General features: G+C 35.1%; 2 long non-coding RNA genes across 2 annotated transcripts; one reads left to right on the top strand and one right to left on the bottom strand.

Annotated features, from left to right (window-relative positions):
- Positions 1 to 246: 246 nt before the first annotated feature.
- Positions 247 to 895, bottom strand: LOC139905066 (uncharacterized). The gene is made up of 3 exons (XR_011779538.1): positions 757 to 895; positions 586 to 693; positions 247 to 517 (listed from the first exon to the last, which is right to left on the bottom strand). It is a non-coding gene; the product is annotated as an uncharacterized lncRNA (long non-coding RNA).
- Positions 896 to 12,373: 11,478 nt separating this feature from the next.
- LOC121116769 (uncharacterized) lies at positions 12,374 to 14,079 on the top strand. Its single transcript, XR_005863942.2, has 2 exons — positions 12,374 to 12,640; positions 12,702 to 14,079. It is a non-coding gene; the product is annotated as an uncharacterized lncRNA (long non-coding RNA).
- Positions 14,080 to 15,125: the final 1,046 nt, after the last annotated feature.

Below are 15,125 nucleotides of genomic sequence, written 5' to 3'. Positions count from 1 at the left end.
AAATAAACAGATCAGTTGCTACATCACAACTGAAAATCTGCCATCAGCTTATTTAAGACACGCCTTCAAAACAAAAAATCCAGCCAGAAGCATAGTTTTGAGCGTTTTGGAGTCTGCCGTCCCATTTTTGTGGAGAGGAAGGAGCAGCTAAATGCAAATGCTCACATCAAACTTCTGGATTCTAAAGTGTTACTCAGGCCCAGAGAAATATTCGAGGACAACTTTGTTTTTAATTAAGATTGAGCTCTGAGTCATTGTACTGCTAAGCCACTTACCCTTTCCGAAAGAACACTTCGGGACTTGTGGGACCTCAAAATGTGGTGGCCCTCCTCTCCAGACGAGAACAAATTGGACTACCCTATATAGGGCCGTATGGGGGAGAGGGTGTGTGCTACTCCTAACATGAGTGTCCATCTTTGTAGGCTTCAATCAAGAAGGAGTGGACCTAAGCTCGAGTCTAACTGCATAGACAAGGTCTGTAAGGGATTTAGGCTTCGTATTGAGGCAAATATAAGAGCTGAAAGCAGAATAAAAATTGTGCCGGTTACTTTTTTCAGATGATTTTTTTAAAATATATGAACTCACAAATGAAGAATACGTTTGAAATGGAAAAACTAGGTATCATTCGACGTTCCAATAGTACTTAGGCATCCCAATTACACAGGATACCAAAACTAATGACAAGTGGAGACCCTGTGGGAATTTTTGAAAATGAAAATGCAAAAAACCAAAACAAACCTGACCTCTTTAGCTTACGTTGTTCAAATTGAGAAAATGTCACTTGAATGTGATCTACAAATTCCCATTTGCGCACTTGAAGCAGTTGGGCGTCTCCAGGAACACCGTTTAAAATGATCTATAATTATATAATAGATAGATTTATATTGTAATACCGCTTGGTATAAAATATTTTTCTTTGTTTTTGATGAAAATATAATCAAACCTGTACCTCTTAGGACATTCTTGAAAATCCAACATATTTGACCATGCGAAAATACTGATTTTGGTCAAGGTAAAACAATTTTTATTCATGTGTTTCACCTTGTGATTTATTTGTTGTCATTTTTTTTTTTGGGGGAGGGGGAGGAGGCTTGATTCCCCCCCAAAAAAACGACTGCACAATTGCTTACACTTCACATTTTACCAAGCATTGTATAAAGTATTTCAAAGTGCTTCTTTTGCCAAAAGACTCCCTTATAGATGGAGATGATCCCGCTCATATCTTATGGATACATAGAGAGATCCCCATAACACAATATCCAAAGTATTTTCCTATAGACTGAAACAAGGAGGTGTCAAGTAAATTATCCCTGTAGTAGCCTCTACCAATGCTGGCATTGCTGAAGTCTGTGCCCTTGAAATCTTCACACGAGCCACTTAGAGTATTAATACTTCTTCCAAACCATCTATTGTTTAGTAATTGTTATGTAATTTATACATATGCTTAAGAACTAAACAACAATAATAACTGCTTAACCTGTTCTCAGTGAACTCAAAACATTACTATAACCTGGGATGTTAAATTTCAAGTTCTATTGGACAAGTTAATTTTAAAATATCTAATGAAAAGCCTAGGAGTGACGATCAGGACTTAAAGAGGGTAAAAATAAGACTTTATATGCCAAATGTAACAAGCATTGAAGAAACTACTCGATATAACTTAAGAAGATCCTATGTTCCCTAATTCATTATATATTTCAAGCTAGTTTTAACCAATAAAACATCCACACTACAAGAGTGGGCAGAGGTATCTGGACAACATTTTTTAGTAAATTTAAATAATAGTAGATGGTATTTTCGGACAAAATGTATTTCATTGAAATTAGCAGTTGTATCATCTTTATGATCATCCTTGGAATTGATCACAAACTGTAAACGGGACATAAAGACTGTGCAGGCCTATATTACATTTTACTTGTTAAAGCTCCTGTCATTACTCCTGTCCTCTGTCAACCTGTGGTCATTCTTTGGGTTGTAGGCTGTGTCCAAGGAGAACTTTGACTCATCAATGAATATATTTATGATGGTTTTTTTTGCAACCTGATCTCCTTCATATTATTGGAAAGAAGGTGACGCATTCCCTTCTACTAGGACTTCAAGCCCAGGTCTCCCTTAATGACCCTGCTTAAGTTCATCCTACTGATATACCTCCTCCGACCATGCACAGACATTGAGCCAGGATTTGCTTTGACGAACCTCTTGAGCCCAGCCAGGAAGTAGCCAATCCGCTTTTTGGCTTTGTGTGAACCACATGAGGAATGAACCTTTACCAGCCTTCAGTCGCTTTCAAATTTCAAAGACGGTGCTTTTTGAATAATTTGTAACTTTTGTGATTGCCTTAGTATTGTTGACGGCCTCTAACAATTATACAATGAACATTATGTTTGTCTTCTGGCTGTATCAGGGTAAAACTGAACAGATTAAGTAAAAAACAAAAGTTTTTGTCCATTGACAGTACTTTCATGTGAAATTAGAGCAAAGCAAGATAAATACACTAGATTTAAAAAAAAATTATGTCCGGATACTCCTGCTCACCCCTGTATGTATAGTTTTATCTATCAATACATTTATTAAGTATGTGCGGTAATTTGAATAAAAAATAAATGATGTTCAAGAAATTAAAACAAAAAAGAAAAGGAAAGAAGATAAAAGTAGAAGTTTCTGACGCGACCTCAAGCTTTAAAATTGATTAACATAACCTTTAGTTATAAGAGATAGCAAGAGTGTCTTCATTTCCATGCAGCACCTTGTATATTGTATTTTTATAAAACTTTACTTTAAAAAAAATGGGATTAAAAGTATTTAAAAAAAGTATCATATAATGTGAAAGACACAAATTGAAAGTTTTTTATACACATAAAACATGGTAAAGCTTCATGCCATTCCATGCAACGTACATATATCTACACCTACCTAAGTATTAATGTATCTAGAACCCCTTTCTCTAGAAATGCATATTTGATACACAAACTTAGAAAATGCTTATCCTCCTAATACTCAATTATAAAAGGGTATGTTGTATATCATTTAGTAAGCTTTAAAATCCTTCTATTATAAAAATTGCAAAACTACCTCTTTATATTAAAAAAAATTTGACAAATCATTTAAATCTTTTATGTTACAGGGTGCGCAAGCTATCATGCCTCCACTTAGGCGGGCTCTCTTAAACTAATGTTAACTGTTTTTTTTTTGGTTAGAACTTGCATCAGGTGGAAAAAATTGAGTCAATTGACTATTTCGTTGTACCAAATATTTGGAAAAGGCACACCCCTCCTTTGAATCTGCGCCACGATCGACCATATAACAAAAGGCCATGATCAAATAAAAAAATATATATTATCTGCAAGATGGCGTGACTATCGTTAACAATGACTAATATAAGTATAGATTACTTGAGGGCACTGATATCTCCTCTATGTGATAATGATTATTATCATTCAGTGAGTTGTATTAATTTGTTGCAATATTGCACCTTATTTACAAGTTATCATAAGTAAACAGCACTCATGCGTTATTGTTTGAACTCTAGGACTCAGTTTGTTTGCAAGGTAAGGAGAGAATGTGAGGCCTCTAAAGGTGATTTTTGCAGCAGCAGCAATGCCACACATTAAAAGAAAGAAGCTTCAAATGGCTTCAAAACAATTTTGACGACATTATCTTGCCAGATTTTTGGCCTCCAAACTCGCCAGATCTCAATCTGATGGATTTTTTTGTGTGTGGACGCAATCGAACAACAAGCCAACCGAACCGCCTGCAACACCAAAGAATAACTTATCAATGGGATCAATAAGGAATACCAGGATAGGCAAAGGTACCAAGTGGAAAAGGCCTGCTCCCGCTTTCGGCCTCCTATAGAGATTATAAATGAGGGCGGAGGTGATTTTATGAAATAAAATAAATGAAAATCAATCAAGCTTTCAGAATCTTTTTTTATTTGATAAATAGTCAGATAGAAAATTGTTTTAAATAAAAGATCATTTTTGCATGATAGATAGCTTGCACACCCTGCTTATATAATATGATGGGTTACTTATTACTTTTATGAAATATTCAAATTTTTCTACATCTGTAGATACAAATGTAGGTTATATTATTTTTAAATGTCAACATTTTTAATAGAGATGATTGACTAGGATAGTTTCTATCATACTTTTGTAGGTATTAACTCATCATTTCAATACTGTTGTGATAAAAGGTTCAATTTCTTATTATATAAGTACAATGTGCGTAAGCATATCGTACCGCGTGAGTTAAATCTCCCTAAGCCAATATTACACTAAATCCATGTTGGGTTATCTAAATAAATTGTTTCGAAATTTATCAACTTTCATACGTTGTATTATTGTTTGCAATACGTCAGCAAACAACGACAATGGAGGCAAAAAGGTAAGGAATTGCAGATCTTATCTTCAAGCCCAGACTAAAAGGTTTAATGGCCGCAGAAGGAGGACATTTTGATATATAATTATTAATATTGTAAGGTATAATTATGTTAAAAAACTTCTTCTATCATGTAAATGTTGTTCTTCATATTGTGGATTTAAATTTTACTACAAAAAAAAAAGTACAATCTGATTATGCAAAAAATCAATGTTTGCGTGTAACGGTGATTTTGTTTTGATGCAGGTATCTGATGCCGTCTCCTTTTTTTTTCTTTTTGCAGAGAGATATGTTGTTGTATAAACAAACTTTAATAAAGGTTGGGATATCTTGGCATCAGCTACTCCAGGTATGAAGAAACAGCGTTTTACCATGAAAATGTTTATTTGGTTTAGGAGTACGATGAATCTAAAATAAATCAAACATCTTATGCCATTAAGAACTTTTTGATATCTTATCAACGCCTTCTATCCCTCCCGGGTCCGGATCTAGGCTTACAATGGCTATGAAGGCACATAAAAAAACGATAAAAAAATTCGAAACATACTAAAAGTAATCGATAATTGCCATGGTCGTATACCAACCAGCCAAAAAATCAATCGAATAAGAAAATGTGATTAAAATCTATATTTAATGCAAATATAAATTATTCAGATTTGTGAAACAATATTTGTATGTTTACGTTATGGAATAAAATGAAAATAATCCAATACGTTTAATCCTAATGTACCAATGTAAGATATTGCCCAATCCTCACTAAATTTTGAAAAGTTGTTCTAAAGGTTAAGTCTCAAGACCAGAACAAAAGCCGATGACATCCCTAACTTTTCGAGCAGAGCGATGACCCTAATCCAAAAATATTTCAAAGCTATACTCGTTACTTGAACTTGAGTGCAACATAAGTCGTATTTTTTCATAACTCGGACACGTAGCAAACAATATATAAAAGGTTATTGTATTTCCTTTAATCACGTAGTAATGATAAATTGATGCTTGTGATCAATGAATACAATAGTTATCACTTTTTTCACTCACCAAGACCTCGGGATTTCCTGGAAATCACTCTGGAAAACATTGCATTGAACTTTCTTTACTCCCTAGTGTGTTGTAATTAACCCATTGCTCTTCATTGGTAATTGAATTATCCAAGAAGGCTTCCCCCTTGGATGAAATTAATCTTTAGAATTATTTAGCCATCTTGTTCCAATTCCTGATCATTATTGTGAAGACGGGGGATGCTTCTTCGAAGGTCCTAAATCTTTGTGAATGATGAACTGAACTATTTTCGGATCTAAAGATACTCTTAAATGACATGTCATGTAGCTAACTAATTTTCATTAACGATTGTGAGATTTTTTTTTTTAGTCTACATTTTATTTTAAATTGAGGTTAGTAAATATTGTATACCAGAACTTGTAATCATCATAGCTTATACGTGTTCTACTCCTGGATTTAGTTCCAGTGCCAGTAAGGATTCTGAAGTGAGCATTCATTACTTCCCAATGAAGGACTCAAATATGTTGGCAAAGTGGCTAAGGGGCATTCCCAGAGACACAAGTTATTAGACACCATCAGCTAGTTTAAGATTGTGTAGCAAACATTTTACGTCCAATGATTTCGTCGCTGTATGTGAGCGCAAGACACGACAAAGGGAGATCTCTTCAGCTCAGTTTATCAGCTTATATTATTACAACTGGACGCGTACACTTTGAATATTTTTAATCTTTTAGACGTTTAAAAGGGGATGCCATTCCATCACAATTGTTTAATCTTCCTACATACCTATCATCACCACCGCCCACCCATGGACCAACGAGAGCCTCAACTACCAGCCAAATAATCGAGTTACAAAACGAATGGGTCACAACATTATAGAATTATATGTTTTTTCAAGAGACAGTCCGCTCGGCAAAAAATCTCTACATGGAGCTGTCTTTTCAAACATTGCCTTCAGGATTTGTTTGACTGAAAGTTCCAAATGTTGCTCCGGTAAAAATAATCAATTCAGAAGACAAAGGATTTGATATTTCTGCCAGCCTCCTAGTGGAATATGACTTATCATTCAAAATATATCCCACTGTCTAAGATTTTCTGAAAGAATCAACAATGTAACGGAAGTCATCAACGTTGCAGCTTTTTTGAGATCCAATGAGCTTCAAACAGCCACAGACACATTAGATAATATTTGTAATCAATTCCTTCAATTCATTAACTCTGCATACATTAATCATCTACAATATTCGAAGCTTTCATTTCTTTTTCAACAAATGATTCTCATCTGCAAGTCTCCCAAGGGCAGAAGGTATCCTCCTTCACTCCTCTCTATTGCACTGATGTGGTAAAATCTCAGTCCAGCTCATTACGAGGACATTTTTGCCTCCAATATTATTTTCATTCCATCAGCAAGATATCTTAAGTCAATATCCAGTACTTTGACAAATGAAACGGGGCTTCCCAGTTCTACTGTCAAGTATCCAGGATTAAAAGCTTGGAAAGTCGTGAGAAACAGGTAACCCTCGTCATTGATGAAATTTATTTGGCCAAAAGATTAACTTTGTTAGTGAAATTTTTTTAGACAGGAAAACAATCAGGCAACTTAAACAGTCCTCAATTTCATGATCAAGTGTGCAGGTGGGAATTTTTTTAACGTTGTCGCTCTCGTACCGGTGACAAACTTGAACTACTTAATTTCTGTTTCACCAATATAACCATGTCGTGAAGTTTTTGTGGGAAATTGGGTTCACAGTTGTTGCATTGTTTCTCGATAATCATACTATTAATCGGAAATTTTAAATTCAGTATCTATGTGATAAAGTTCTCCAAAGCATAAATCCGTCATCCTCAAGACGACAAGAAGAGGATATTTCTCTTAATAGATACAGTGCATAATTTAAAAAAATGTATGTAACTGCTTTTAACAAAATTACTATTTTGTTGTTCCCAATATTTACCTTCCTGGATATTCTTTTCTACGTAGCAATTTTGCTCATATTCGAGAAATGTATTCCATGGAATCCAGCTTTCAAGTGAAATTAGCCCACAAGCTGTCTCTGAATGTGTTACATCATACGTCTATCGAGAAGACGAGTGTAAAAATTACAAATTCAATTAAATGAAGGAATTAGAGTATGTTCTCCTGGCAATGTTTCGTTCTTACCTAATCTAAAATAGATTTGGCTGGTACCACCAATAAAGAGGTGGAAATTATTATATTAGTGTGAGGCAAATTCTAGAGGCTGAAAAAAAAGCAAAGAAAAAAGAGCGTTGTCATTGGTAAAGTTCTCTAATATGAAAATTTCATATATAACAGAGCTTATGGACGATGATGCCCTATCTCAGACTGATAACATTATCACCGACTGGTCGCCTTTGGAGTTGGAGACTATCACAACCATTGGAGAGAGCAATGCCCTTTACTTCGTCGCGGTATATGTTTCTTTTTCTTTCACTAAAAAAGTACAATGACTGTCGTGCTGGGCATGCTTACCTCAAAGAGACTCTCCTTCGGATAACATAAGTTTTATTGGGGACTCCAATGAAGAAAAGGATGAACCACAAAAGTTCATGGAAATTGTAAATCGAGAAAGTCCTTTGACCCGTTCGGGCATCTATTCAACTCATGTCTTTATGCATATTCGCTCTTCAATTTCATTAATAAACATGACAAGGAGAAGCATTGCCACTTTAACACCTAAAATTCACGAGTAACATTCGTCTTCCATCGCGAGGATGCGTAATAGTCCAAAGACAGCTATTGAGGCAATAATGAAGTCGAAGTGTGATGAAGGATATGAGTGGATTAATATTTTACAAAAAAATTGTGTACTTCTATATAATGTAATGTGCAAAAATACTGCTGCAAGTTTGAATGATGGTTTGGACTTGCAAAGTAAAAGAAAGAACTTCAGGAAGACACACTAAAACACTAAGAAAAGTAGTTAAACTTCTGTCGTCTTCTAGTTGAAAAAAACATTTACATTATTTAAGTTCAAATGTATCTTGTATTTATTTAATATTTATGTAAGTTAATTACGATTTTGAACTGTCCAATGTCGTCTCATAACATAGTGTATCTTTATAAAAATAAATATTATTAATTTTTGCTTAACTTATTAGGCATTTTTATTTAAAAAATTATATACCCACTTATAGATTATAACATTTCAGTATTTAGGAGAAAAGTTTTTACCTTTCCTTGGCCGGGCGCGCTTTTTCTTTCAATTCCATGTGTTTCTAGTATTCCTTGTCTTTCATTATAGCTCATGCGATCAAGATTTAAGAATTAAATGCACTAATACTACTACTTACACTACGACAACAACTAACAATCCGCAACATTACAAAAATTATATATCAACAAGACCTCTTGTAACATTAAACATTAGTGTTTTTCTTAAAAGCTCCATAGAACCAAGGAGAACAAACATTTTTACAGCAACAGTATGGCTAACTTCTGGCCACGTCCTTTGCCATCAAGAGCAGTCAATCTGTTCGTCGACGTGTCAATACTGTTTTTGCTTGTGATAGCTGCTTCAAGTTTGCAGTCCTCATTCTATACTTAACTCCATTTGACCAATTTGATGGACTTCCGGAGCCCTTCAAGGAAGCGGGAAGTGCGGATTCGGTCACTTCTCACGTTGTGGGCCTTGCAGCAGACCTTCCCCTCCACCTCCCAGGCATTGACGACCTGGTACACTGTGGTCCTGATGTAGTTAAGAAGCTTGTACATAGCAGATGACTTGTTTCCCGCGGGACCCAATTAGAGGATGGCGTCTCTCCTTGCTTGTTCCATGATGACTATTGTTTGTTGTCAAGCAATTGTAGTGGAAGTTATAGTGTTCACGCAACCTTTTATATTAGTATGATTTAACCCCGAATATCCACATTATGGATCTGGATGAAGTTTAAAGTAGCTCCAATTTATCGTGGACACCCTGTATGTTAACTAAATTATAAAACAGATAAGACATAGTGAACCCATATACATATAATGTAAGCAAATTACTTAAGTTAGTTTATGTTGAAACATTTCTTTTTAGAAAAGAAAAAAAAAGAAAAATATCTCACTATATTAATTTGTTAATTGAATTTTTAATAAGTAAAAAATGTGTTACACAGAAAGAAAGGGGGGGGGGGAGAAAGGGGAACATCTTTTAAATCTGTAGTTTACACAAAATGGAAGACATTTTTTAAAAATAGTTATACAACTTGTCTAGAAATTAGTATAATGATATGCTTTTCTCTATAAGAAATTAGTCAGAATGTAGTTTTGATACAAAAATTATAATACATTGAAAATATTATAATATTTGTACATAGTGCGTTAGCAAATCGAGCGAGATATTCAAACCTAATTTTCAATAAAAAAAGTAAATTTTCAAGGCTTTGTATAAAACAGTTTTCAAAATTTCGAATTTCAGCTTTCGAATGGTAATTGTTTTGAACATGTTTGAAGTCAAAGCAAAAAGACAACGAAGTTGTTGACTTGCTTCGTACCAGAATACCACTTCCCTCCATTTGTGAGATTATCCTCTGTGGAAAGATACTAGTATATTATCAGAAGAAAAAGGTAAGGAAAGAGGAAAGCCTGTAGAGACCTCCCAGGGAGTGCAGAACAGAACAAAGTGAGGACTGAAGAGGTTTGAAGCAAATTGGGGACACTATCAAGGACAATCCATCAAGGTGAATGCAAAATTTTTCAGACAGAGTTGAGTGTCTAGGAGACCACAGTGTACAGAGCGGTGGGAACCTTGGCATGGCCTCATATTGCATAAGAAAACGTCAGTTATCTACTGAAATGGCCAAAATCAGCAGACTTGATGGTGTATTTATGGCCATCCAATTTTTCAGCCACATCATCCCCAGCTACATCAAAGGAAGACTTTGTACAACCCAAATTGTCTGTCCACGCCCTTAACGCTGCTATTGAGGTAAAATGGGCTGCCATGCCAGACGATTTTGCTGTGGATATTCATTGCCTTCAAGGGCAAAATGGAAGCCATGGTTCCGGAAGAAGTTGAAAAAGAGTTCAAAAGTCTCATTCAAAAGAACCTTGGAATGGAGGAGATGGGCTTCTTTGATTGGTGGTGTCAAAAGTGGGTTCTCCACAGTCAAAAGGCTTTTTCACCAAGTTTTTTGCTATCTCTTTTGACAGTCTGGTAAGAAACCCTGATTCTCTTGCATGACCCCTCATTAACTTGATGGGATTGCCATAAACTGTTTTCTTTATATCCTCCGGCTCCAGTTTGACTTTTTTGAAAGAAGCCTTCTTCCACTCCAACACTTCGAACTTGCTGACGGCTTATGCAGGGGTCCTGGATACGCTTAACTGCTTCGAGTGCTCTAATGGAAATTCGTCAATCACTGTCAATTGCCATTTACCGGACTTCAACGTAAGCTAAAGAGCCCAAGTTTTTTTAAGATATGTAGCTAAATGATAATTCTTTAATTCTAAATATGCATTAATTTCTATCACTCAATCTTAATTAAACATTGAATGTGTAAGTGTTCAGATTTGAATGGTTGTGGTGCTCCTTATTAATTCTGCTCAGTCCAGTCTTAGGACTGGTTCTATCGATCTTGAAGACAAAGGACGTGTATATTGCGTACTACAATGTCATGATGGGATCTCGGAGCCAGTTCAAATTTGGATGAGAGATGCGGCATACATTCCTCTCTTAAAGTGCCCAAATCTGAATTCCAAGGGGCTGAGACCAGGTCTTGAGGACGATACATGTAGCCAGGTTACAAGTCAACAATTTTGTTTCTGCAAAATTTTTGTCTCTATTGGAATTATCGGAAAAATAGTTGATTTTACTAAACCTCAATTTAAAATAAAATATAGATAAAACAAAATAAGAAGCATTTTTATAAATCTTTGTGTGATTAATATCCCTCTTCACAAACGTGTCACGTTTTTCAGTTTTTTCAGGTTCGAAAACAGTTCACCTCATCATTCACAATGATGTAGGACTTTAGAAGAAGAATCACTCGTCTTTAAAATTATGATCGCGTATTGAAACAAAATGTTAGAACAATTCAAAAAGATTGAGTTGAATAAAGGGAAAACTTTCTTGGAGAGCTTGACTATCAAAGAAGAGTCATGGGTTAACTACAACACACTAGGGAGTAAAAGAAAGTTCAATGCAATATTTTCCAAAGTGAACTCCAAGAAATGCCAAGGTCGAGGTGAGTGAAAAAAGTGATAGTTATTGTTTTCATTGATCACAAGGATTCAATTTATCATTACAACGTGATAAATGTAAATAAAATGACATTTTATGTCTTCTTTGTTACGAGTCCGAGTTACAAAAAATGACGACTTATGGCACACTTAACGGCGAGTTATGAGTTTTTCTGAACCACATCCTACTACTCTTTTGGTCTGGAAATATTTATGTATACAGTAACTTTTTTTTCTTATTGATAAAACTTTTTTTTGAAGAAATTAAAAAGCTTTACCTATTCAAAATATGACTTGTTTTTTTTTCAGTTATATATATTTCTATAACAAAACTTGTCACTTTCAGAGCACGATTAACATTTCGCACCCCTAATATTTGTAAGATGATAGACGAAAAAGATAAAAATCACTTTTAAAAATGAGAAAATTTGGCAGATATTTTATTTTTTTACTCAATAAGAAGTTACAAGTATGAATTAATATATATCTTAGATTAACAATAACGGCTTATTCAGGACCAAGAGAGGGGGGGAGGTCAGGTGAGTTCCCGAGAAAATTCATTTTAATTCAAGGATATCTATTTACATGTGACAACTTTTGGGATGCCTAAACCTGATATACTCATTTTTGTGTCATCTTCCACCCTTATTCTTCCGCCCATAGCAAATGCTTTTCAACGAGGACTTTTACAATACCCGATTAACAATGACGTTCAACCTAAAGTTGCTATTTGAGGTCCAGTGTTTACCCCGGGTGACCTTTTGTAATCATCAACAAGCCCCACATTAGATAAACAACTCACAATTGGCCCTCGATCGAGCACATATATTCAAAGATAAAAATAGAGATAAGAAAAGAGCTTACAAGTAAGAATATCTCACAAAAAAAAAAAATATATATATATATAAAAGGAAAATTAAAGGAAAAAACATTAAATGTGATAAAAAGAAACTCGAATGTGTGTACAATAGCACACAAACGTGCTCATATTATGAGAATAAAGAGGTCTGGAAAATAAAGAAAGGATGGAGATCAACACAAGGCTCGATTTGTAGAGAAGACAAAAAAAGTATAATTGTAAGCATAAAGATCACGATAGACTGGCCAACAGTTATAATTATTAATGTTGTCTTTGAAGAAGTGGAACATTCTATGTGATTTCGAAAAGAGCTTAAGCTGCTGACACACTCGATAGGTTGGAATCATATCCAAGTTCTTTTTCAGATGGTTGAGATAATTAGTTCAGATAATACCTTTCCAGTATAATTGGGATTATCATAAACAGGGTGTTTAAAAGCCATACTGGGTCTAAGAAAAGTAATGAGACCTTCTAAAAATACAGTTTTGAATAGGTGTCGTTGGTTAAATCTTAAAGTTCAGATTATTTTTGAATAGCTTAGATTATAAGCCTTTGATTGATATACATATTGTAAACAAAAAAATAATAATTGTATGTCGCGATGGAGGCAAAAAAAGGCAACATAGCAATTTAATCCGCCCCAGGAGGACAACCTCGAACACCATGAAGGTCTTACACCTCAGGAAGGCTACAGTTTATCGGGTCAGAAATTGTTTGACTGATGGGGACAACCTTATCGACGAACCCTAGATTGGAAGACCCACCAATTGAAGTCTGAAGATATCATGGATGCCTTTAAGGTCAACCTAACGATGAAGATGTCAGAAAGCCATGAAGAAGAAGGTGCACCGGTCTACTGTAAGTAAGGTCATCTAAAAGGCTGTAAGAAAGTTGCTTCGAAGAATTGAGAGGCCACTCCTGTCCCAAAGTCAAAAATAACTCCTTCTTCAGTGATGTTAACAATTTTCGAATGATTTGAAGTACAACAGCAAGTGGATCAGTTTTTTCTCTTATGAAAAGACATTGACTGTTGACCCCGTCTACAACAAGCAAAATAATCTGGTGTTATGCATTGGAAAGGCTGACAACAGCATCAGGACAGTCACCAAGACCAAAAATCCGGCCTCTGTGGTGATGTTTGGGGTTGTGGCATCAACTGGAGAAAAAATTACTCCAATTGGTTTCTTGTTGGATACCGGTTACTCGCGGGGGACTACTTGACGGTGTTGAAAGAAAATGGGGTCATATAGATCACCAAAACCCTGAATATGTCCCACAAGGTCTTGTGCGTATTTCTGCTGGACGGGGCTCTGTCCCATACTGCTAATATTGTACAAGGGTGGATGGTCAGCGACATGAAATCTGGCCCAAGAACCTTTGGACCCTCAGAGCCCGGACTTGAATCCACTGGATTGATCTATTTAGTGATAAATTGATAAAAAGGCCTGCAAAGTACGCCACACGAATATTGATGCCCTGAAGACTTCCATTAACCAACTATGACGGATCATTACAAAATGACTACGTTACCCATGTGTGCAAGTGATTCCAGAGGCGATTGGAGGAAGTCATTGAGACTGAGAGTGCCCGGATTCATAATTGATGTGCATTGTTATATTAAAAAAATATTATGAAATAAAAATTTATTTGTACAACATCCGCCTGATCAATTATGAGTATTTTAATTACAACTTATAGGTAGGTCTCAGTACTATATATATACCCGGTACTTGGCTAGCCTGAAGTAATCAACCTTTTCTAAGCTACCCTTGTCATAAATAATTATTGCGATATCAAAGACTAATATTTGTTCAATGTGGACACCTATTACGTCAAGTTTTATGAATGAGACACCACATGTGAGATTAGTCTTTGTTAGTGTCTGTGTAGTTCGGAATGCCTGCAAGAACACTATAGTTCTGTGGATGAACTAGGTAGCGACTGGGGACGCATCCGCTCTCTAGACATGAACCCCTTAAACTTTTACGTCTAGAGGGAGTTAGATGGCAAGGCCTGTGCCAAGTCCCACGCTTCTGTCAAGGACAGCATCGTACGTGAGGCATATAAGCTGGATTTTGTTTAAGTTAGAAACGTGTATGCGAGACTAGGTAGAGGATTGAGCCTGTGATGGCAGTAGATGGCGGCTGAATAAAAAAAAATATTTCAATGTATTTATTTATACATAAAGACCGTAGACCTTGACCATGTTAATTCCTCGTTATTGATATTGATGAAATCAAACTCTGTCCGCTGTTATCTGTAAAACTATGTAGAGTTGACAAAGATTATTATTTGGCCATTTCCTCATAAAACATTTTCATTGAATAACTCCTATATAAATAAACTAATAGAAAATAGTTCTTATCTAATGTTACTAGACAAATACAAAAATAGTAGTCTATTTTGTACAATAAAACTTATATTTCTCTGAAAAGTATCAATTTAAATCGTTAGTATCTTCAGTTTACATTAAAAACTAAGTACTTTTTTTTATGAACTTCATACAAAGTTAAATGTTATTAATTAATTATGGGAATTAATTATGTACGCTTGTTTACACGCTAAAAAAAACAACTTAATAAATCATATAGATATTCATGCATTTGCTTAAATACTTCAAAGTTATTATTATTTTTTATATAACTCATAATTTAAACACCCAATGGTTTAATGCGTGGTCAAAATTTTCTTACTTTTCATAGT

Source organism: Lepeophtheirus salmonis, chromosome 4, assembly GCF_016086655.4.
Source record: "Lepeophtheirus salmonis chromosome 4, UVic_Lsal_1.4, whole genome shotgun sequence".
NCBI classification, from domain to species: Eukaryota; Metazoa; Arthropoda; class Copepoda; order Siphonostomatoida; family Caligidae; genus Lepeophtheirus; species Lepeophtheirus salmonis.
Note: the sequence above shows the minus strand (reverse complement) of the source record. Positions and strands in the feature narration are given on the sequence as shown.